Source organism: Heterodontus francisci, chromosome 6, assembly GCF_036365525.1.
Source record: "Heterodontus francisci isolate sHetFra1 chromosome 6, sHetFra1.hap1, whole genome shotgun sequence".
NCBI lineage: Eukaryota > Metazoa > Chordata > Chondrichthyes > Heterodontiformes > Heterodontidae > Heterodontus > Heterodontus francisci.
The window spans coordinates 38,476,604-38,501,373 of record NC_090376.1 but is presented as its reverse complement, the minus strand read 5'-3'; the positions used below and the strand labels follow the sequence as shown (position 1 = coordinate 38,501,373).

Sequence of the window (24,770 nt, the reverse complement as noted above, 5' to 3'; positions counted from 1 at the left end):
TATCTTCTCCTTATTGGCCCAGGCCCAAAGACCCCAGTATCACACCGTGTCCAAATAAGGCTCTATTCCTGTGCTCTCTCCCTTGTCTGTCACATAAATTAATTAGTTCAAACTGGTTTTTACCAGCACAGGCCAGTGTCTGAGCTCTGATTACTTTAGTTCACAAGCAATCCAACAGTGTCTGAGCTCAAGTTACTTTAGTTCATGAGCTATGCAACAGTTTGTAACAGACTCTGTACTTCTTGCAGCCCCTGGCCAACAATATGTAAATGAGACTGTAATGTTGTTGAGGAATGGTAAGTCCTATTTGCTATTATTTCTGCCTCACTTCTGCTGACTTAATAATAATGTCCTAGCCATTGCCTTGAAGGCAGGAGTGAGTTTAAAGGGGCAAGCTTACATATTTACTGTTGTTGGTAAAATCCTGCCACTGTAGCATTTTTGTTTTCATGTGCTTGCCTTTGACATCCATTTGCTAAGGGGCTGTCATTTACTCCTCCTCTTTTCAGACAGGGCACATTGGTATTTCCAGTGAGGACTTCCTTCAATCTTTATTTCTTGAAAGAGGAGGAGTAAATAAGAGGCCAGGCTAATGAGGCTGCACCCTCACACCAGAGTACACAGGCAGAGAAAATCCTACCTGCATTTGACTGAGGAGTAGTGACTTTGCTTTCCAATGCAAGCCGTCGAAGAGCTGTGTCCCATGCTTCAAGCAGAGCTGCTTTTCTCAAAGATACTGCTTTGTCAGTGGTTATTAAAGTCACAGTGGTAGTGTAATGGTTATGGCACTGGACTAGTACTGCACAGGTCATGAGCTAAAATCTCACCATGACAAGTTGTGAAATTGAATTTGAAAAAGCCTGGTGATTGGTGGTCCAGCACCCGAATAAAAATAATGACGAAAGTTGCCAGATTGTTGTAAAAACTCCACTGATTCACTAATTTCCTTCAGGAAAGGAAATTGCCCCTCTATACAGTCTGGCCTACATATGACTCCTGTCCCACACTATATGGTTGACTCTTAATGTCCTCAGGATAATTAAAAATAGGAAATAATTATTGCTTTTCCAGTGTTATCTACATTTAAAGAAAACTTCAATGCCATGAGGTGAGTCCAGGCTGCCACTGGGGACATCTGTAACAGAATTCATAAAGCTGTGCAGATATGTATCAATCAAGCTATGGATGCATTATCTTACAGAACTAGTAGTTTCATGGATAATCAGCGGCAACATGTCAAGGCATTGCAATATTACCAAATAGCTGGATTTCCGAAGATTCAGAGAATCAGAGATTCTGATTGTGATCATATTACAACCTGGATCAATGTATATTAACAGGGAAAGGTACCAGTCTCTAAATGTGCAGCTTGTTGGTGACCAGCAGCACGGCATCATACAAGTGAATGTTCACGTGCCAAGGAGTTGCCATAGTGCTTTATTTTAAGGAACATCACCGTGCCAGAATTTTCTATCACAGAACAACAGATCTTGGGTGGATTCTTGGAAATCAAGGTTATCTTCTACAGCCAATGATGATGACATCTGTGCACTTTCCCAGACCTCCAGTTGAACAGCTCTACTATATGGTCCATTTATCCACCAGGGTTAGATTGAATGTGTGCTTCTAATGCCTGCATCGATCTAGGAGCATTCTTTAATCATTTCGACTGGGTCTAAAGGATTTCACCTTGCAAAGAGGCTTCTCCATAGGGAGTGAGGGCAACTGATAGTGGAAGAGAAGCAGATGTGGTGGATAATCCATTGTTTGGAGGATATATTCATGCTAACCTAATACAGGAGTCTTTCAGATCCTATCCATCACCAAGTAAAGCACTGTCTACTTAAACAAGAGAGGACAGTTGATTTGTCTGCATGTTCTATCTAGCTGTCCAAGCTCTGAAGTTGACACCTCTTATCTGCTGAGTGCAAGTATTAATTAGCGACAGATGCACTTTCCAGCGGCAGCATTTACATGCTTCGAGCTCAGTCTCTTGCCTCCCAAGAAGAATAATTTCCTTTGATCTGTACCTCACTGCCAGTGTCCTGAAGTTTTCCATGAAGATGTAATTACTAAACAATTGAGTACAAGTTCTACTTCAAGCAAGAGCAATGTAACTACAGTTCACTGAGCCTTTAGACCTTAGACCTTCTTTGCGAAGTATTAAAATAGGGTGCTTCTCATTAAGTCTCCTCAATTGCTGACTTCTCAGTTCTGGTATTGAGAGCTGGATAAAATAGAATTGATTGCATTATAATCTCAGTGAACTGATGTCTCATAAAGAAAAAACTTGAAGTAGCAATGACTCTTCTTCAAGCCAAGAAGAATTCTAATGATGGAACTTATGTCAGAATCTTTACAGAGTTACTGAAATACACCATGTCTGTCTATCAGTTAGGATTTAGGATACCAATGACATCAAGGGATATGGGGATAGCATGGGAAAGAGGTGTTGAGGTAGATGATTAGTCATGATCTAATTGAATGGCGGAGCAAGCTCGACAGGCTGAATGGCCTCCTCCTGCTCCTTTGTTCCTATGGTTTGAAGGCTAATTTTATAGTTGCCAGTTTCCTTGATTGTAGATTTTCTCTAGGTCTCAAGGCATCTACTAACGTTTGAGGGGGGAGTGTCAGGCTTAAAAAAAGTCAAAGGAAATCCAGTGTGGTGACACAAAATTCATTCTGTGAGCAGATGAATGTGTGGGACAGGAACCATTCCCCTTTCTTCAGGGATGGCTAAATGGACATGCAGCTGAGTCAGGTGTGTGTGAGGAGGACTGCCCAATTTGGCACTTCAGAGCACCCATCCCAGAGGACGCCATGGCACCATTTACGGCAACATGTAATAAGCAGACTCAACAAGATGCACACTGCCTGCAGGAACTATGATTACATGGGGAAGAAGCCTGGACATAATCAAATCTGTAAAGGAAACATTACCTTACTATGTATCTCGCCGAAAGTCCAAGATTTTCTTACCATGTGTTGCTTGTTGCACCTATTCCAAGCCCCAGCAACCTTAGAGCTTGTTCTTTGCTTCTGAAGCACAACCATGCCTCAGGATGGCACACCTATAAGATGCACTTCACAAGTAGAAATTTTTCCACACTCACATCTTTCAAGACCCTAACACTTCATTATAAACAATTTAGTTGCAAAGATCATTTACCGACACCCAGGTTGGCATGCATTTTGTGCACATATCTGTCAGTGTGCATATGCTCCTACACTTTCCAATTTCTATGACATCCAAATTCCAAATGCTATCAGAGAGCTCAATTCCAAAGTATAAAGCAAACTCCCTCATTGGTCTCCAGTAACACATCCAAGAAGACCTGCTTGGACCAGGGTATTGGTGTATCTATGCCATCTTCTCAGCTATAAGCAGATGCCAGACATCACTATGATGAATCCTCTGGAAAGCTACCTTGTCTTCCAGCTCCCAAAGCTCAAGAGGAATTTCCAATGAACACCCATCCTACCAGCGGAAGTTGGTACATATTACAGTGCAGCAACCATGGCCAGTAAGGGTCAAGTAAAAATATAACTGTAACCGGAAAAGGCCCCCAAAAGTTTCAAAATCAATCTAACCGAAGGAAGCCACGGTGTAAGTAATCAAAGTATAATTGTACTGATCAGTTTGAGGGCCTTCCAGCTTTTAGAAGTTCAGGCAGGCACTTCCTGTTGCTGTGTGTCAGTAAGTCTCACCTTTGCTCACTTGGATGAGCTTGCTTTAATGAGTGAAGCTAATTTTCAGAGAAGACAAAACACACCCATGGAGCTTCCAAGTGCTTATAAAGAGGCTTGCCATGGAGCAGCATAAGCTTCGTTTGTCCTAGCACAGAACTCATTGCAAAACCTAGCACAGGCACAGATCTGGCACAGGGATCAAGATCTTGATTTTCCTCCTTTGTCTATTCTGCACTAACACCTGTGCCAAGTGAGTGCATTTCAAGGTTTAGAGATGTAACTAATAAATGAGCTTCATTCTTAGCCAATTTTAGGCTATTTAAATTGCTGCCCTCTGAAGATCATTAATCTATGGACTTCTAACCTTCCTTGTCTGACAAAATTATCACGTATCTGAAACTCCTGATCAGCTCCATTTAGTATTCTTGAGAATTCTTCAGAGCTTGAATCCGAAATAGCATCTTGCTGAAGGAAATGTTGGATAGCTTCCTCCTCTACAGGTTTTTGGTTTAAGCTCCAGTCTCACGACTCCAATCTGACTATGAAGCCTTGATCCAAGCAGGTAAAGATAGTCCTCAGTTTGGATCATGTGATATGGGGAATGCTTCAATCACCAAACTTGTCAGTCTGCAACTCGATACTGCCAGCATTTTGAATGCTACTGGATGGTCAACCATTGAACCTTTGACAAATTTTGCTGGAGAATTAGAACCCATTAGAGTGTTTTCTTTAAAACCAAGATGGTTGTCAGATTAGTGAACAGTTGGACATCAAAGTTTAATACCTATTTATTCAGCAATGGTTCACCATTACATTCTAAGAGAAATTGACTTTTACAATGGATTCATGTAATTGAAAATCTTTCTTTGAAATAAAATGGTGACTCACCGTTCCCCTGTCCTCTCATGGTTTTTGGACAGGGAACAGTGGTAGCCCTAGTTTTTTTGGCTGGTCCTTTTACTTTACTGACATCATCTTCTATTTTGTGTCTCTTACCAGGAAGGAAATCCAGTCAACAAGAAACTACTCCTTTGTAAAGAATGCATCAGGAGCTCCTCTGGATCTGCTGGCTTCCCATTGTTGAATCCTTTCTTCAACCCCCTTGGACTTAATTTTCCTGCCAGTAGTTGTTAAACTTGTAATTGGTTTTCTTCATTCAGTGCAAAACTTTACTTTCTATTTCCCTTTTTAAAAATTCATTATCGGGATGTGGGTGTTACTGGAAAGACCAGCATTTATTGCCCATCAAAGTTGCCATGGGAACGTGGTGGTAGGTCTCCTTGAAGTGGTACAGTTCATGTGTTATTCTTTGTGGCTACAACTGAAGCCAGGCCACTGCAGAGAGGAGTTAAGAGTAAATCATTTCACTATAGGATTGGAGTCACATATAGGCCGGACTAGATAAAAATGGCAGGTTTCTTTCCCTAAATTACATTTAAGAACCAGTTAGGTTTATGGCCACTTTACTGATGCCAGTTTTTTTTTTATTTTCAGATTTGTTAAACTGAATTCAAATTCTCAAACTACTTTGCTGGGATTTGAACTCACACTGTGGATTGTTAGTACAATAACATAATCACCATACTAGTGTACCCATGATATTTTTCCTTTTTGTTATGATGATTGTCAAAGTCTTCAGTCAATGTTCCTGCTTCGTGTACACCTTGCCTGTCTTGGACCTGGACCTATTTCCATCAATCTGTATCAGCTCCACAGTTATGAAGCTAATTGGTAGGAAATATCTGATGCTTTTTTATGTGGCTTACGTTTTCCTCTCTGATATCGGGTTTAGAGGTTTAAGTTATGAGAAGAGGTTGCATAAACGCCGTTCATTCCGAGTATAGAAAATCGAGAGGTGATCTGATCAAGGTGTTGAAAATGTTAAAATGATTTGATGGGGCAGACACGGAGAAACTATTTCCTCTTGTGTGGAAATCAAGAACAAGGCAACATAATCTTAAAATTAGAGCTAGTTCATTCACAAGTGAAATCAGGAAAAACTTTTTCATACAAAGAGTAGTCGAAATCTAGAACTTGCTCCCCAGAAGACGGTCGATGCTAGAACAAGTAAAGATTTCAAGACTGTAATAGATAGGTTTCTGTTAGTTAAAAGTGTCATGAGATATGGAGCAAAGATGGGAAAATGGAGTTAAGGTGCAGATCAGCCATGATCTAATTGAATGGAGGAACAGGCTTGAGGAGTTGAATGCCTTACTCCTTTCGTAATGTTTCCATGTTCTTATGATAGATTCGGATGTGTAGATGTGCAGGATAATAACTACATCTTAAATTCATTTATACAGTGGTAATTATTATTGCATTTTAAAGGAAAAATGCTTAAATTCTTTGTAAAACTTCACTTACAAATAACCACTAAAATAATCAGAGCATCCCGAGCACTAAAGTAAAAGGGAAGAAACATCAAGCATGAATAATAGATAACCACAGAGGAAACAAACAGATACTATACTGAATGGCAAAATATTGTCATTATTATTTTCTAATATAAGCCTGACCAGCATAAATGAAAGTTTTCTCTCTCTAGAGATCCATAACAACAGAGAACCATTGATTCAAAAAGCTGTTTGTAATATTGGTTGCCTTAACAGAAATACATTTCTCAAACAGAACCATAGGATTTTTTTTAATAACACATCATACTTTCACAAGCTGTAACAAAATCATATTTCACAAATTATTTATTTGTTAAAAATGATTTTGAAAACAAATCATCTTTAGCTGGTAGCTCAATGTCAGTTTGACTCAATTGGACCAGTAGAGTTACTAACTTTGAGGAAAGAAATCCATAATCTTAACTGACATTGCAGTTTAGTACTTAACATTTGCTGCATTGTTGGATGGCGTGCCCATCCTTCGCATAAACAATGTCCTCTCGGTCAGTTTCAGATGACTCGGGAGGACATTAAATAACTCACGTCATTATTCAAAAAAGAGCAATATCTTGGCCAGCAATCCTCCCTCAACTAACACCAATAATGAACAGAATAACTAGCCATTCACCCCATCGCTGTTTATGAGATCTTGTTGTGTGCTGATCATTGCCCCCATTACAAAATGATTGACTTTAAGTAGTTTATTTGTTCGTTGAACACTTGAAGACAATGAGAATGCAATAAGGTGCTATATAACTAATGTTGTTTATTTATTTATTTAAAGAATCAAACCCGCCATTTTCTATTAAGTCAGTTGGCATACTTTTGTCACCTAGTCCCAGCCAGACAGCGGGACCATTTTTGGGTTGGGAAACTGACTAACTGATTTGCGAGCCATGTGGTTGCTCTTGCCCAGAGCAATCTAATCATCATCCAGCCTCTGGGGTCTCTGACCAATCAGGGAGGGTAGGCAGGATGAGGCATCCATTTTGTCAAAGGAAGGATTTTTAATTTAAAGGGACAATGACATAGGTTACAATGGCTCACCAGCACTTGGATTTTTGAGGCTGCAGCAACTACAGGAATGAAGAGGAAACCTGGGAAGACTGCTCCCCAGGTGTCTCACTCTGACCTGGAGGTCTAAGGGACTGCAGTGAGGTGATCTTTCCCAAGGATTGGAGGAAAAGCACAACCTCTCCAACCAAGCACACATGGATGGAAGTGATTGAGGAAGTCAGCAGCAGGGGTATGCTCCCTCCAACCTGGAAACAATGCGCCAAGAGGATCCAGGACCTCAGGAGGGCAGTTAAGGTGAGTGGCATAAACACTTTTGGGTGCCAAACCCCACACTCTGATTTTCCCAGCATTCACCTGCACAGCACTCCTCAGTACAACACACTTTGCAACTCCACTCATTCCTTTCCCTGAAGGCACCTTACACCCCCAGCTGAATAGCCGACACTCACACTCACCCTCAGCCTCAGTCTGTTGCCCTCTTGCACCCATGCCTCACAGTCACCCTCTACAAAAAGTCTCCTTCCCTCCTGTCCACACAAGCCATTACACTCACACCTCTCTGCTTTCTCTCCTTGCAGGAGAGAGCACACAACTTGGTGACAGGCAGAGATCCAAGGGGAAGGGGGCCTCCAGTGATAGCCACCTTGATTGCCACTGGCAATGTATGCTCACCTACGCCACTGGGAAGGAGGTCTTGTTCTTGGAGACTGCAAATATCAGCAATGCACTGCTCTTTTGGCAATCACCTGTCAAGCAGTGAAAGCAGACACAGTGTGGAAGCCATGTGCTGTTGGGAAAGAAGGAATTCATGGTTAAAAAAGTTCTCCTCAATTGCTTTCCTGCCAGATCCATGGCAGGGGACGAAGGTTGTGGGGGATGGGGGGGGGGGTGGTGGTTCCCTGCAGGACTCAGAACCTGTCCCGAGGAAAGCAGGAAGAGGGTGGGATGACATTGGGCTCCAGACCCAATGTCATTTTCCACACATCAAAACCCAACTCCACCTGGCTGGGAAAACATTGCCCAGTGTGTTTGGAGGAAGATAGGGGTATTCAGCAGGTGCTGGGGAAGACCGTCTGAACTGCAAGAAGAGTAAATATGGTGCAACAGGGCAGAAAGCATGCTCCGAGGTTCTCAGACGCAGCACTGGAGGCCTTGGTGCAAGAGCTGAACAGGAGAAGAGAGGTCCTCAATCCACAGGGGACTAGGAGCCCTCCAGGTAGACACTGAGAAGGCAGTGGGAGTAGATAAACGTGACGGCCAAAGCCGGCAGTGCAATCCCATAGATCTGAATGCAGTGCCAAAAGAAGTTCAATGACCTCATATGAGTGGTCAAGATTAGTGAATGCATCTTCCAATGTGTTACGACCTCAGTGAGACCATTAACATTAAAATACGAGGTATGAACTCCCCACACAAATTTAAAGAAGTCCACGACAAGATTTCCCATTTTAAGATTTTTAACTATAACATCTAAACCAAAAATCAACATTTACTAAACAGTACTTTGTAAGTAGCTATTACACTAAATTACAGAGAAAGGTATTTCCTTGTAATTTATTAAAACACTTGAAAACCCCACAGCACATTCATACGTTACACAATGTCCTCATTGAAGTGATATCTTTGCAGTTAAAAGTCCCAAACTCCTCCCAGTTGCAATGGGTTGCATCTGTCAATCCTTCTCAAAGTCAATTTCTTCTTTACTCACTTTTTGTGAGCACTTTTGACTTGGAATTCCATGAACAAGATGATCTCTGGTGACCCTGTTGCTCTGCAAAACTTAGCTTTTGAATTGGGTTCAAGTCTTAGCACCCTTTTGCTGTATCAGTGTTCTGAGAGCAGATGTTTTCTCTCTCTCTCTCTCTCTCTTCTGAGGCTGCCATTGGTGGTCTTTGTGTTTTCCAGTCTTCCTTACAGCCTCCTAACTAAAAAAGTCTGTTGAATTTATCCAGAATAATAAGTCAATAGTTATTTGCCTTTTTTCAATAGGCAGAGTCCACAAGTCTGGCCACAGCAGAACCACCTGAGCCTTCCTTTGTTTCTAGGTGATAAAAGTTTCAACTCAAGTTTGCACATTCGGAGCTCCTGGTTCCCTGTTTAAAATCTGAAAGGCTGGGAGAGCCTTCTTCAAGTGTTACAATCTTATATTCTGCTTTCAAAGGGGTCTTTGATCAGGGTTCCTTGTTCACATGGTAACCCTGAGTTGGTGTGAGGTCACATGTCACAATTAAAAAAAACATAATCATACTACAAAGTTCAGCGTTCATCACAAATGTCAGTTCCTTACAAGTGAACCACAAGCAGCACACACTGCTCAGTTTACCACCTCCGCTTCACATAAGAATATAAGAACTAGGAGCAGGATTAGGCAATTCAGCCCCTCGAGCCTGCTCCACCATTCAATACAATCATGGCTGATCTCATCTCGGCCTCAACTCCACTTTCCTGCCCGTTCTCCATAACCCTTCAACCCATTACTAATTAAAAATCTGTCTATCTCCTCCTTAAATTTACTCAATGTCCTGGCATCCACCGCACACAGGGGTAGTGAATTCCAAAGACTCATGACCCTTTGAGAGAAGTAATTTCTCCTCATCTCTGTTTTAAATCTGCTACCCCTTATCCTAAAACTATGACCACTCGTTCTAGATTGCCCCACAAGAGGAAACATCCTCTCTACGTCTACTTTGTCAATCCCCTTAATCTTATATACCTCAATTAGATCTCCTCTCATTCTTCTAAACTCGAGAGAGTAAAGGCCGGGGATGGCAGGACTGACGTATAAGGAAAGATTGAGTCAGTTAGGATTATATTCGCTGGAGTTCAGAAGAGTGAGGAGGGAATCTCATAGAAACCTATAAAATTCTAACAGGACTTGACAGGGTAGATGCAGGAAGGATGTTCCCGATGATGGGGGTGTCCAGAACCAGGGGTCATAGTCTAAGGATATGGGGTAAACCATTCAGGACTGAGATGAGGAGAAATTTCTTCATCCAAGAGAGCGGTGAACCTGTGGAATTCGCTACCACAGAAAGCAGTTGAAGCCAAAACATTGTATGTTTTCAAGAAGGAGTTAGATATAGCTCTTGGGTTCAAACGGATCAAAGGAAATGGGGCGAAAGCGGGAACAGGTTATTGAATTGGATGATCAGCCATGATCATAATGAATGGCAGAGCAGGACCGAAAGACCTATTCCTGCTCCTATTTTCTACATTTCTGTGTTTCTAAACTGCTCAATCTCTCTTCATAAGACAAACCCCTCATCTCTGGAATCAATCACTGCCTCCAGTGCAACTACATCCCTCCTCAAGTAAGGGGACCAAAACTGCACGCAGTACTCCAGGTGTGATCTCACTAATGTCTTGTACAGTTGCAGCAACACTTCCCTACTTTTATACTCTATTTCTTTAGCAATAAATGCCAAAATTCCATTTGCCTTACTTATTACCTGCTGTACCTGCATACTAGTTTTCAGTGAATCATGCACGAGGACACCCAGATCCCTCTGCACCGAAGCACTCTTAAGTTTCTCTCCATTTAGCTAATAATTTGCCTTTCTATTCTTCTGACGAAAATGGATAACCTCACACTTATCCGCATTAAACTCCATCTGCCAAATTTTGGCCCCTTCACCAAACCTATCCATACCCATTTTTAAATTTCTTATTTCTTTATTGCAACTTACTATCCCACCTATTTTAGTGTCATCTGCAAATTTGGCTATAGTACCTTCTATCCCTGCATCCAAATCATTAATATAAATTTTAAATAGTTGGGGCCCGAGGACCAAACCCTGTGGCACCCCACTAGTTACATCTTGCCAGCCAGAAAAAGACCCATTTATACCGACTCTCTGTTTTCTGTTGGTTAGCCAATCCTCTATCCAAGCTAATAAATTGCCCCTAACCCCGTGTGATCTTACCTTTTGTGTGGCACGTTATCAAATGCCTCTTGGCCATGTGAGCCGCATGGAAGATGGCAGGATCCCCAAAGACACATTGTACAGCGAGCTCGCCACTGGTATCAGACCCACTGGCCGCCCATGTCTCCGCTTTAAAGACGTCTGCAAACGCGACATGAAATCCTGTGACATTGATCACAAGTCGTGGGAGTCAGTTGCCAGCGTCCACCAGAGCTGGCGGGCAGCCATAAAGGCGGGGCTAAAGCGTGGCGAATTGAAAAGACTTAGTAGTTGGCAGGAAAAAAGACAGAGGCGCAAGGGGAGAGCCAACTGTGTAACAGCCCCGACAAACAAATTTCTCTGCAGCACCTGTGGAAGAGCCTGTCACTCTAGAATTGGCCTTTATAGCCACTCCAGGCGCTGCTTCACAAACCACTGACCACCTCCAGGCGCTTATCCATTGTCTCTCGAGATAAGGAGGCCAAAGAAAGGAAGTCCAGATATATTACATCTACAGGATCCCCATTATCCACTTTGCTTGTTAAAGCTTCAAAGAACTCTAGCAAATTAATTAAACACAATTTACCCTTCATAAAACCATGCTGACTCTGATGGATTGCGTTTTGACTTTCTAAATGTCCTGTTATTACTTCCTTAATGATGGATGCTAGCAATTTCCCAACGACAGATGTTAAACTAACTGGTCTATAGTTTGCTACTTTCTGCCTTTTTGAATAATGGCATTATATTAACTTTTTTCCAATCCACTGGAACCTTTCCCATATCCAGCGTATTTTAGAATATTGTAACCAATGGATCCACTATCTCCGCTGCCACTTCCTTTAAGACCCGAGGATGTAGGCCATCAGGCCCTGGGGACTTGTCTGCCTTTAATCCCAATAGTTTGCTCAGTACCTTTTCCCTTGCGATGATGATTTTTCTATGTTCCTCCCTTTCTATAACCTCTGCATTTCCTGTTACTATTGGGATGGTACTAATGTCCTCCACCGTGAACACTGAGGCAAAATACTGATTTAGAGTCTCTGCCATTTCTGTGTTCCCCTCTATTAACTCCCCTGTCTCATCCTCCAAAGGACCAACATTCACTTTAACTACTCTCTTCCCTTTTATATACTTATTGAAGCTTTTGCTATCCGTTTTTATATTTTGCGCTAGTTTTCTTTCATAATTTACTTTTGCTCTTTTTGTTACTTTTTTAGTAACCCTTTGTTGATCTTGAAAAGTTTCCCAATCTTCCAGCCTGCCACAGGCCTTTGCAAAATGGTATGCCTTAGTTTTTGTCTTTATGTTATCCTTAACTTCCTTGCTTAGCCATGGATGTGTTTCCCCCTCTTAGAGGGGGAATCTTTCTTCCTCACTGGAATATATTTTAGTTGGGAGGAATTGAATATCTCCTTAAACATCTGTCACTGCTCATCAACTGTCCTACCTTTTAGTCTTTCTGCCCAGTCCACTAAGGCGAAATCTGTCCTCATGCCTATGTAATTACCTTTGTTTAACTCCAGAACACTAGTGTGGGACTCCAGTTTCTCACCCTCAAGCTGAATTTGAAATTCTATCATGCTATGATCACTCTTCCCTAGAGGATTCTTAACTATGAGATCATTAATTAATCCCACCTCATTACACAATACCAAATCTAGAATAGCCTGCTCCCTGGTTGGTTCCACAATATATTGCTCCAAAAAACAATCTCTAATACATTCAATGAACTCTCCCTCGAGGCTACCCTTGCAAATTTGATAATCCAATCTATATGCATATTAAAATCACCCATGATTATTGCTGTACCTTTCTTACAAGCCCCCAATATTTCTTGGTTTATACTGTGCCCCACTGCAGAACTACTGTTTGGGGACCTATAGATTACTTTCACCAGGGACTTCTTTCCCTTGCTATTTCTTATTTCTACCCAGACTGATTCTACGTCTTGATCTCCAGTACCTATATCATTTCTCACTACAGCACTGATTTCCTCCTTTACTAACAAAGCTACACCACCTCCTTTTCCTTCCTGCCTATCCTTCTGAAATACTGAGTACCCTTGGATATCCAGTTCCCAAACCTGGTTTCCCTGCAATCACGTCTCAGTAATCGCCATTAAATCATACCCATTCATCTCTATTTGCACTGTTAACTGATTTATTTTATTCCGAATGCTTCGTGCATTCAGAGACAAAGCCTTTACGTTTTTTCTCTATTATCAAATTTCCCTACTCTTGTATGATGACATGCTTACAAACAATTTCTACTAACCACAGCTCAAACTTCACATTCATAGCTCCACCTCCCCTTCACACAGTTTGCACTGCTGAAGCCTCATACTCATGTCTCACACCTTGCACACTCTGCCAGCTATTCAACTATGAAAGGCATATCACCCAAACACATTGTAAGACACTCAATGGCACACTTTCCTCTCTCTTTTGCATGACAGGATGGTGCGTAACCAGAGGCAGAAGGTCCTAACCAGCAGGGGACAGGCACAGCTACATGTCCTCATCCCAATGAAGGAGACAGTGCTCACCATCATTGAACTGGCCATGACTAAAGCTGTGGCCAGCAGTGGAGCTGAAACCAATGCAGATGATGGTTTTTGCCTACCTGATCCTTGTTCCCATATCCCACTTCCCCCTCATACCACAATCTCTTCTGATTTATAAGCTGCAGGTGTTGTAAGCATGCACGTCTTGCTTCCCCAACTCTTCCCTCACCGCATTTCCCACCTCTGCCTTTCTTCTTTCTGATACCCAAGAACTGGCACCTGGCCAGGCAGTGGTGCAAGAGCATGAAGGGCAAGAGGGAGAAGAGACCAATGATGATGAAACACCATCACTTGATCTCACACGCGCAGCCACCAACTCAGATACTGGCACTGTGCATACTTTAGAGGGTAGCTTGGTAGCAGAATCTGTACACGGTGAGTTACTGGGCATGAGTGGCTAGTGCAGGTGCCAGCTTGACAAAGGGTGAGGCCACACATGAGTTCTGCTGCAGAAGACTCAGATGAGGACTTCAATGGCATGGCATACAGAAGAAGGCTGATAGGTATGCACAATGAAATGCTTGGTGCATTGGCAGGCCTGCCAGAAAGCCTGCTGTCACTGTCAAGGAGCATGGCAGAGTCTGCTACTAACTTGACACAGGGATTGCACAGAGCTTGGAGCCCATCCTTTCCAGCGTAGAACTGGTGGCCAACTCCATGAGAACTCTTGTGGACCCAACCATGATGCAGCGTCTGATGACTGGTGTCTCAACTTCCATTCTAGCACAAGCAGAAGCCGCCCACCATTTAAGTGCTGCAATGGAAGCTCAGACTGAAGTCATGGGGGAGGCGGTGGCTAGGGGAGGCAGTGACATAGTGGTAATGTCACTGGACAAATAATGCAGAGGCCCAGGCTAATGCTCTGGGGACATGGGTTTGAATCCCACCACATCAGATGGTGAAATTTGAAATCAATTAATAAAAAAAAATCCAGAATTAAAATCTAGTCTAATGGTGACCATGAAACCATTGTTGATTGTTGTAAAACCCATCTGGTTCACTAATGTCCTTTAAGGAAAGAAACCTGCTGTCCTTACCTGGTCTGGCCTATATGTGACTCCAGACCCACAGCAATGTGGTTGACTCTTAACTGCCGTCGGAAATGGCCAAGAAAGCCACTCAGTTGTATCAAAGCGCGATGAAGTCTAAGAAAAGGAATGAAACCAGACGGACCACCCGGCATCTACCTAGGCACCGGAAACAACAACAGCAAACCCAGCCCTGTTGACCCTGCAAAGTCCTCTTTACTAACATCTGGGGGCTTGTGCAAAAATTGGGAGAGCTGTCCCACAGACTAGTGAAGCAACAGCCTAACACAGTCATATACACGGACATACCCAGACACCATCACCATCCCTTGGTATGTCCTGTCCCACCAGCAGGACAGACCCAACAGAGGTGGCAGCACAGTGGTGTACAGTCGGGAGGCAGTTGCCCTGGGAGTCCTCAACATTGCTTCCGGACCCCATGAAGTCTCATGGCATCAGGTCAAACATGGGCAAGGAAACCTCTTGCTGATTACCACTTACCTCGCAGTCCCACCATGCTAAATAGGATAGATTTCGAACAGATCTAGCAACTCGAAACTGGGCATCCATGAGGCACTGTGGGCCATCAGCAGTAGCAGAATTGTATTTCAACCACAATCTGTAGCCTCATGGTCTGGTGTATCCCCTACATTACCATTACCATCAAGCCAGGGGATCAACCCTGGTTCAGTGAAGAGTGCAGGAGGGCATGCCAGGAGCAGCACCAGCCATACCTCAAAATGAAGTGTCAGCCTGGTGAAGCTACAGCACAGGACTACTTGTGTGCCAAACAGTGGAAGCAACATGCAATAGGCAGGGCTAAGTGATCCCACAACCAACGGATCAGATCTAAACTCTGCAGTCTTGCCACATCTAGTCATGAATGGTGGTGGACAATTAAACAACTAACAGGAGGAGGAGGCTTCACAAATATCCCCATCCTCAACGACGGGGGAGCCCAGTACATCAATGCAAAAGACAAGGCTGAAACTTTAGCCAGAAGTGCCGAGTTAATGATCCATCTCGGCCTCGTCCTGAGGTCCTCTGGCATTACAGATGCCAGACTTCAGCCAATCTGATTCACTCCACGTGATATCAAGAAACAGCTGAAGGCACTGGATACTGCAAAGGCTATGGGCCCTGACAGCATTCCAGCAATAGTACTGAATTCCTGTGCTCCAGAACTCGCTGCTCCTCTAGCCAAGCTGTTCCAGTACAGCTACAACACAGGCAGCTACCCGGCAATGTGGAAAATTGCCCAGGCATGTTCCATACACAAAAAGCAGGACAAATCCAACCTGGCCAATTACTGCCCTATCAGTCTACTCTCGATCATCAGAAAAGTGATGGAAGGAGTTGTTGACAATGCTAACAAGTGGCCCTTGCTCAGCAATAAACTGCTCACTGATGCTCAGTTTGGGTTCCACCAGGGCCACTCAGCTCCTGACCTCATTACAGCCTTTGTCCAAACATTAACAAAACAGCTGAACTGAAGAGGTGAGGTGAGAGTGACTGCCCTTGACTCAAGGCAGCATTTGACCGAGTATGGCATCAAAGAGCCCAAGCAAAACTCGAGTCAATGGGAATCAGGGGGAAAACTCTCCGCTGGTTGGAGTCATACCTAGCACAAAGGAAGATGGTAGTGGTTTTGGAGAACTATCATTTTAGTCACAGGACATCACTGCAGGAGTTCCTCAGGGCAGTGTCCTAGGCCCAACAGTCTTCAGCTGCTTCATCAATGATCTTCCCTTCATCATAAGGTCAGAAGTGGGGATGTTTACTTATGTTTGCACAGTGTTCTCCACTATTTGTGACTCCTCAGATACTGAAGGAGTCCCTGTAGAAATGCATCAAGACCTGGACAATATCCAGGCTTGGGCTTATAAGTGGCAAGTAACATTCGCGCCACTAAAGTGCCAGGCAATGACCATCTCAAGCAAGAAGGAATCTAACCATCTCCCCTTGATTTTCAATGGCCTGACCATCGCTGAATCCCCTACTATCAACATCCTGGGGGTTACCATTGACCAGAAACTGAACTGGACAAGCCACATAAATACTGTGGCTACCAGAGCAGGTCAGAGGCTGGGAATTCTGTGGCGAGGAACTCACCTCCTGTCTCCCCAATGCCTGTCCACCATCTACAAGGCACAAGTCAGGAGTGTGATAGAATACTCTCCACTTGCCTGGATGGGTGCAGCACCAACAACACTCAAGAAGCTCAACACCAACAAAGACAAAGCAGCCCACTTGATTGACACCCCATCCACAACCTTCAACATTCACTCCCTTCACCATGGATGCACAGGGACAGTAGTGTGTACCATCTACAAGATGCACTGCAGCTACTCACCAAGACTCCTTCAACAGCACCTTCCAAATCCACGACCTCTACCACATAGAGGGACAAGGACAGCAGATGCATGGGAACACCACCACCTGCAAGCTTCCCTCCAAGCTACACATCATCCTGATTTGGAACTATATTGCCCTTCCTTCACTGTCGCTGGGTCAAAATCCTGGAACTCCCTTCCTAATAGCACTGTGGGTGTATCTACCCAACATGGACTTCAGCGGTTCAAGAAGGCAGCTCACCACCACCTTCTCAAGGGCCATTAGGGATGCACAATAAATTCTGGCCTTGCCAAGCGATGCCCACATCCCCCAAATGAATTTTTAAAAATGCAATCTCAGCTTGTTGCAATGCAGGCTTAGAATGCTGCCATCATGCCTGCAGATGCCAATGCTCAAAGGAGCTTGCAAGATCTCACAGCATCCAGCAAACAGTCCTCCAACAGATTACTAGGATTTCTGAAGTATCGCCCCAGGGAAGTGACAGTGACTCTGTGGAGCATGAAACTGCTGTTCACCTTTAGGATGACAGCATTTGTCCACCCACCACTACCACTCCGCCAGTACCCTTTCTGTTGCCTCTCAGCCAGCCAGCCAGCCCAGACTGTTGCTGCACATGTCAAGGTGATGCAGTCAGTAGCTGGATCATATGAGGCCAGAGCTGCTTGCCGGTGTCCTGCAAGGCCATCTGTAGTCTTCCCCATTCAAAGTCAGCAGCCTTCCACTAGCCATTCTGCAGCCACTGACGTAGCGCTGCATAGGAGCATTAGAACAGGCAAAGGCACCTGGAAGATGGGCACTAAGGGAATGCACAAGGATGAATAGTTGACTTTTGTATGGAATATTTGATGGTTTGTTTAGTAAAGTTGGCTTGGAATGGTTGTATTGTCGTATTTTTTAGTTCAGCTTTCTGGCCAAGAGGATGCTGTGATGGTCAGTCACAAAGGGAAGATAAGTTGTGATACTGTTGTAGAATGGGGAATTGGGGTTGTGTTCACTGGTACAGCAGTTGGATGAGCTGATCATGGACAGACTGGCCAGAAAGGAGATATGTTGGTTGCCTGCTCCCTTCCTCCTTCTCTCCTCCTCTTCCTCATCCTCCTCAGCTGCTCACTGTTTCCCTGATGGCAAGGCTGTGCCCTCATAATGGCAAGGTTGTGTAGGATACATCATGACACCCCCTCTGGCGAGTCCTGTCGGCTCCTCCACAGCGGTCCAGACAGTGAGAGCATTGCTTCAGCACTCCATTGGTCTACTTGACAATGTTTGATGTGGTAGCTTTGCTCTTATTATATGCATGCTACTCACTTGTGGTTGGGTTATGCACCGGAGTTCAAGTGAGAACCAAGGCTATCACCACGTGCAACACCACTCCCTGTCGACTTCACTAACTTTAAATAGCAGTCAAACTCTCACAGCACTTGTACAAACTTAGACAGAGTCAGCAGAAATTAATCAGCAACAAACCTCAAAGTAGTTCATCATTCCTTTAAATAATGCTGGTGGGGGTGGTCCTGCCTGCTGCTGAATGCATGTTCAGCTGTGCGTGTTTAAAAGAGGACGTTAGCTGGAGTGTTGAGGTCAAAAATGGCACCACTGGTGTCACATCAGCATTATACATTGTGATCTGCCTACTCGTCATACTTCAGTACATAGTCCTAACGCCCACACTAACACCCTCACCAAAATGACCGTGCGTGTGCATGTTGTGGAAGCCATTGTCCAACCAAAATGGTACCCTTGGCACTGAAAATATGAGTGCTATGGAGCTGAACTTCATGGCCACTGAGCATAGCTAGCAGAAGAGTTAGGGAAAATGACATGGTCAAAAGGATTTTGAAGGTGGGTGTTGTGGAATCACCTTAACAGGGGACCACCTTAACAGGCTGTAAGTGAAGGACAAGGAGGAAGTGATGTCCCGTCACTCATGACCAGGGAATTTTGGGTGTAGCCTGACAGAGTGAGACGTGTGTTGGTGTGGCTCGTAGTAGCTGTGTATATATATGTGCTGGTTAAGTTATCATAAAAACCCATGTAGTCTTTGAATATTGCTTGGAGTTCTGTGAATGTTGCAATAGTTCACCTACTAAAGGAACAAGTAATATTAAAGTGGGCTATGAAGTAGCAAACACGAAACTTTCAAGAGAAAATGCTACAGCAGTTTTGTCCAATATATTAGCCACTATCGGCAGTTGCACGGGCTACACACGCTGTCTAGATTAAGGGAGGCAGGCACACAGTGGGGAGCCAGTCATGGCCACCCAAGATAATTACCTTGGCCCCATAAAAGGGTGAATGGTGCAGAGAGGGCCTCGGCCATGAACAAACTTTGATGCTGTGCAGGTGGCGGGGAGAGTGGGCAGTTGATTGGAGGGTGCTTATTTCAGTGCTGGCAGATCTTCAGCAGCACTATGGCTCTGAGCCATTCTGAGGGGTCAGTAATACCCTGGGCACATACTTTCCCATGTTCAGGATCAGCCTGCACCTTGAGGCTCCTCAGCTAGTGTGTCCACTGGAGGGTGAATTGCCAGAGACTTGACCTGAGGGTTCAGGGTAGCATTCACCTTGCCAGAGCATATGAGGTCATAGGACCTTTTTCTGCACTGGATCCAACTCAGGACACGTCTGCTGCTAACAGTGGCAGCGGTTTCTACCCAGGCCTGCTCTGCATGTGTGGCCTCCTCCTGCCACTTTCCTGAAAGAGAACCTCATTCCTCTCCTCCTCTCCCTCACAGCCTCCAGCATGATCTTGAGGTTAGTATCCGGAAGAAGAGGGGCTGCCTTGCCTGGGTTCCAGGCCTGCGGCTCTCCTGAGAGATCATTGACATGAGAAGTCTAGCCCGAAGGTCAATGCAATTCTTCACTGTACACTTTCACCCTCAAATGGCAGCCACAGTACTGGCTGCCATGGTGAGGTTAAAGCAGCCCACACTTGATTTGACCCACCTCCGTTCCCACCCCCACAGCCATTAATTGGCTGCCAATCCATCTCCATGCCAATTAAGGGGTCGTCCCCCTGAAACTTGATACTCATTTCTGTATCTCCCCGGGGCAGATTAGGGACCCAGAAACGGTCCTGACTTCCATTTCCTGCCCCCCAATGCAAAAATTCAGCCTGAAAACTATGTCAGGCAGACAGTGATACAGAGAGACGTTTAACTTCAGGATTTCTTAAAAGCACAATCCCATTATGGGAGTTGGCATCTAAGCATGGCAACGATCCCTAACTGACTTTTAAGATTTTAAAAAGAAAGACTTTGAAACTTTGCTCAGTGGCTGAAAAACACTTTGTTATTTGAAGGGGGTGACGAGAATGGAAATAATCCATACTTCATACCAACTAAAAATTAATGAAATATGCAGGCTTCCATTCGGAGGTGAGACATGGCTGAAGAGTTTTAGTGATTTAAACCAGGAGAAAAGTATAATAATGGGCAATGTTATAGCTAGGGAAATGTAAATGAGGCCATCTTAGAGCAAACTTGCTTAATGTGGTGTCGCATCAGTACATGCATACTGTAAAAATGTAAATCTACTATGGAAATACAACTGGAATAGAGAGAAGGTAAATCATTGTTAGTACAGATACATTCATGTTTAATTATTTTCTCCCTTTTACTGTCTCTTTGTTTCTCCTCTCTACTGCCATATATGCTTTATAATGTATAACAGTAATTTTTATATCTTATCCCTCCTTTTACTGGTTTGCACACTTTTAACACCCAAAAATCATTTAAGTATAGCATCAGCACTACTTTCTACACATGCAGCAATCCAAAACAAGACTTTTCCATCCTCATATTACATTATTTTTCTTGCGCTCCTTAGACCCCGTGCTGCTTGCACCATTTCCCAGTCAGGAGGATGGGCAGACAACTTGTGACCGTCCCTCTATCAAAACTGCTCTGTAATTGGCTGCGAGGGTTGCAAAAAAGGAGCCCATTGTGGTTCACCCTCTGAATTTCCTTTCCTCGCTGTGGCGAGCAGATTCATTTTTAGGCAAACCACTCACATTGAATTTCAGGATATATCTAAATCTTCCACTATTTGAAGGCTATCAGCTTCCTTAAATAAGCTGTCTGCGCTGAAGATTTATACAAAGATAACTTCAATCTGGTTATGGATCTGGTTGCAGAGAAATGGGATTAACTGGTTAGCTCTACCAAAGAGCTGGTGCGGGCACAATGGGCCGAATGGCCTCCTTCTGCATTGTATTATCCTATGATTTTATGAGGTCTAAGTCTGCAGGCCTGGGTTTAAATAGCAACTCCCATTATGCTAGAAGGGCATGTACTGAATCTCATAGGAAAACAAGAAGCTCTTTTTAACAACTTATTTTCTTACGTTAAGGGATCAGATGGGGAAGAATTTGTTAAGTGTGTCCAGGATAGTTTTCTGAAGCAGTATGTGTATGGCCCTACTAGAGAAGGGGCTACACTCGACCGCCTCTTAGGAAATGAGGCTGGGCAGGTGGTTGATGTGTCAGTGGGGGAGCACTTTGGGACCAGTGACCATAACTCTATTAGTTTCAAGATAGTTATGGAAAAGGATAGGACTGATCCTCGAGTTGAAGTCCTAAATTGGGGGAAGGCTGATTTTGATGGCATCAGACTGGAACTCTCAAAAGTTGAATGGGAGAGGCTGTTTACAGGTAAAGGGACGTCTGGCAAGTGGGAGGCTTTTAAAAGTGATATAGGAAGAGTTCAGGGCTGGCATGTTCCTGTTAGATGGAAGGGCAAGGCTGGAATGTTTAGGGAACCTTGGTTGACGAGGGATATTGAGGGTTTGGTCAAGACAAAGAAGGAGGCATATGTCAGGTATAGGCAGCTGGGATCAAGCGAGTCCCTCAATGAGTATAGGGGATGTAGGAGTACACTTAAGAAGGAAATTAGGAGGGCGAAAAGGGGCCATGAAATTTCCTGGCAGATAAGATAAAGGAGAATCCTAAAAGATTCTATAAGTATAATAAGAGTAAAAGGGTAGCTAGGGAGAGAGTAGGTCCCCTTAAGGATCAGTGTGGTAATCTATGTGTGGAGCCACGGGAAATGGGCAAGGTCTTAAATGAATACTTCTCGTCTGTATTTACCGTGGAGAAGATCATGGACGCTAGTGAGTTCAAGGGAGGGAACAGCGATGTCCGAGATCATATCAACATTACAAAGGAGGAGGTGTTGGAGGTTTTGAAGCGCATTAAGGTGGATAAATCCCCAGGGCCTGACCAGGTGTATCCTAGGATGCTATGGGAAGCAAGGGAGGAGATTGCTGGGGCCATGGCAGAGATTTTTGTATCATCATTAGCAACGGGTGAGGTACCGGGAAACTGGAGGATAGCTAATGTTGTGCCTTTATTTAAGAAAGGCAGCAGGGATAAGCTAGGGAACTACAGGCCGGTGAGCCTTACATCAGTGGTGGGAAAGTTAGTGGAAGGGATTCTGAGAGACAGGATTTATATGCATTTGGAAAGGCAAGGTCTGATTAGGGATAGTCAGCATGGCTTTGTGCATGGGAAATCATGTCTCACAAATTTGATTGAGTTTTTTGAGGAGATGACCAAGAGGATTGACAAGGGCAGGGCGGTGGACGTTGTCTACATGGACTTTAGCAAGGCCTTTGACAAGGTCCCGCATGGTAGGCTGGTCCAGAAGGTTCGAACACATGGGATCCAGGGTGAGCTAGCCAATTGGATACAAAATTGGCTTGGTGATAGGAGGCAGAGGGTGGTAGTGGACGGTTGTTTTTCAGATTGGAGGCCGGTGACCAGTGGTGTGCCGCAGGGATCGGTGCTGGGCCCTCTGTTGTTTGTCATATATATTAATGACTTGGATGTGAATGTAGGGGGCATGATTAGTAAGTTTGCAGATGACACCAAAATTGGTGGTATAGTGGACAGTGAAGAAGGTTGACTAAGGTTACAACAGGATATCGATCAACTGGGAATGTGGGCAAGGGATTGGCAAATGGAATTTAATGCAGACAAGTGCGAAGTGATGCATTTTAGGAAGTTAAACCAGGGCAGGACATATACAATGAATGGCAGGGCCCTGGGGAATGTTGTTGTTGAGCAGAGATACCTTGGGGTGCAAGTACATTGTTCCCTGAAAGTGGCAACACAGGTAGACAGGGTGGTGGAGAAGGCATATGGCATGCTTGCCTTCATCGGCCAAGGCATTGAGTACAAGAGTTGAGACATCATGTTACAGTTGTACATAACGTTGGTTAGGCCGCATTTGGAGTACTGTGTGCAGTTCTGGTCACCGCACTACAGGAAAGATGTGATTAAGCTAGAGAGGGTGCAGAAAAGATTCACAAGGATGTGGCCTGGTTTGAAGGGCTTGAGTTATAAAGAGAGATTGGATAGGCTGGGTCTATTTTCCCTGGAGCGAAGGAGGCTGAGAGGGGACATGATAAAGGTATATAAAATTATGAGAGGCATAGATAGGGTAGATAGCCAGAGTCTGTTTCCCATGGTAGGGGTGACTAAAACTAGAGGGCATAGATTTAAGGTGAGAGGGAGGAGGTTTAAAGGGGATCATAGGGGTAAATTTTTCACACAAAGAATAGTGGGTATCTGGAATGAGCTGCCTGAGGAGGTGGTGGAGGCAGGATCAGCAGCGACATTTAAGAAGCATCTGGACAGGTACTTGAATGAGCAAGGCATAGAGGGATATGGAAATAATGCAGGCAGGTGGGATTACTATAGATAGGCATTATGGTTGGCACGGACGCATGGACCGAAGGGCCTGTTTTTATGCAGTACGACTCTATGACTTGTCAGAACAGCATTCAAGCACATATCAGAATTTCCTGCCCTTTCTGTCTCTGATTTTCTAACCTATAATTTTATTGGTAGAAAATCACGGCAGCAAATGCACATTTCCAATTCGCGCTGCCAGAGGGCAAGGTTTCCCTGTGTGGACTCTTAAAGTTGCCTCTGTAGAGTCTTATTAATAGGGAAAATATTTATCAAAATACATTTTTATTACCTTTTGGTAACTAATTTTTATGGGAGAGTAAGAAAGGAAAGTATTTGCATCTATTTATCATGTTTATCATCCTCAGGACATCCCCAAGCACTTTGCAGCCAATGAATTACTTTAGAAATATAGTCGCCATTTCTTCATAGGCAAACACAGCAGCCAATTTGTGCACAGCAAAGAGGCACAAATACCAAATTAGATAAATGAAGTTAATTTGTTTTGCTTGTGTAGGTTGAGGGTTGAATGCTGACCAGCAGACCAGAAGAATTCCCCTGCAACAGCCCCCCACTCCCCACTCTTTTTATGGATATCGCCATGGGATCTTTTACATCCGTCTGATTAATCAAATGGGACCTTGCTTTAACATCTCACTTCAGACAATACAGAACTCCTTCAGTACTGCACGGAAGTGATAACTAGATTCTGTGCTCAAGTCCTGGAGTGTGGTGTTAACCCTCGACCTTCTGACTGACAAACTGACACTTGTAATTAGGGATTTAATCCAGTATGATTGTTGTTTCAAACAGGAAGCCAGTTTTTGCGATTCATAAGCTTTTGTAAATGAGACTCAATTAAACTGAATTTTTTTTTAGCAGTTTACTCGCAAGCTAAACCATCTTTGGTACTGTTCTCAACATTTTCACCTGATGCTTTGGGAATGTGAGGAAGAACAAGAAAATGTCTTTGGACCCATCAAAACCTCTCTCTGTAGTTTTCTAATTCTCTCAGTTTAGAATCAAGCTTGAACCTCAGTTGTCAGAGGGTTGGCCTCCAGGAGTGGAGCTGGCTAATTGGCAACCTCCTTTGTGAAGTGGAGGCAGTGAAGGCATGTCTGGCATGACATG

General features: G+C 44.0%; 1 protein-coding gene across 1 annotated transcript in view; it reads left to right on the top strand.

Annotated features, from left to right (window-relative positions):
• Nucleotides 1–24,770, top strand: part of kl (klotho) — a 129,132-nt gene that overhangs the window by 90,146 nt on the left and 14,216 nt on the right. The gene's annotated exons all lie outside the window — the stretch shown is intronic.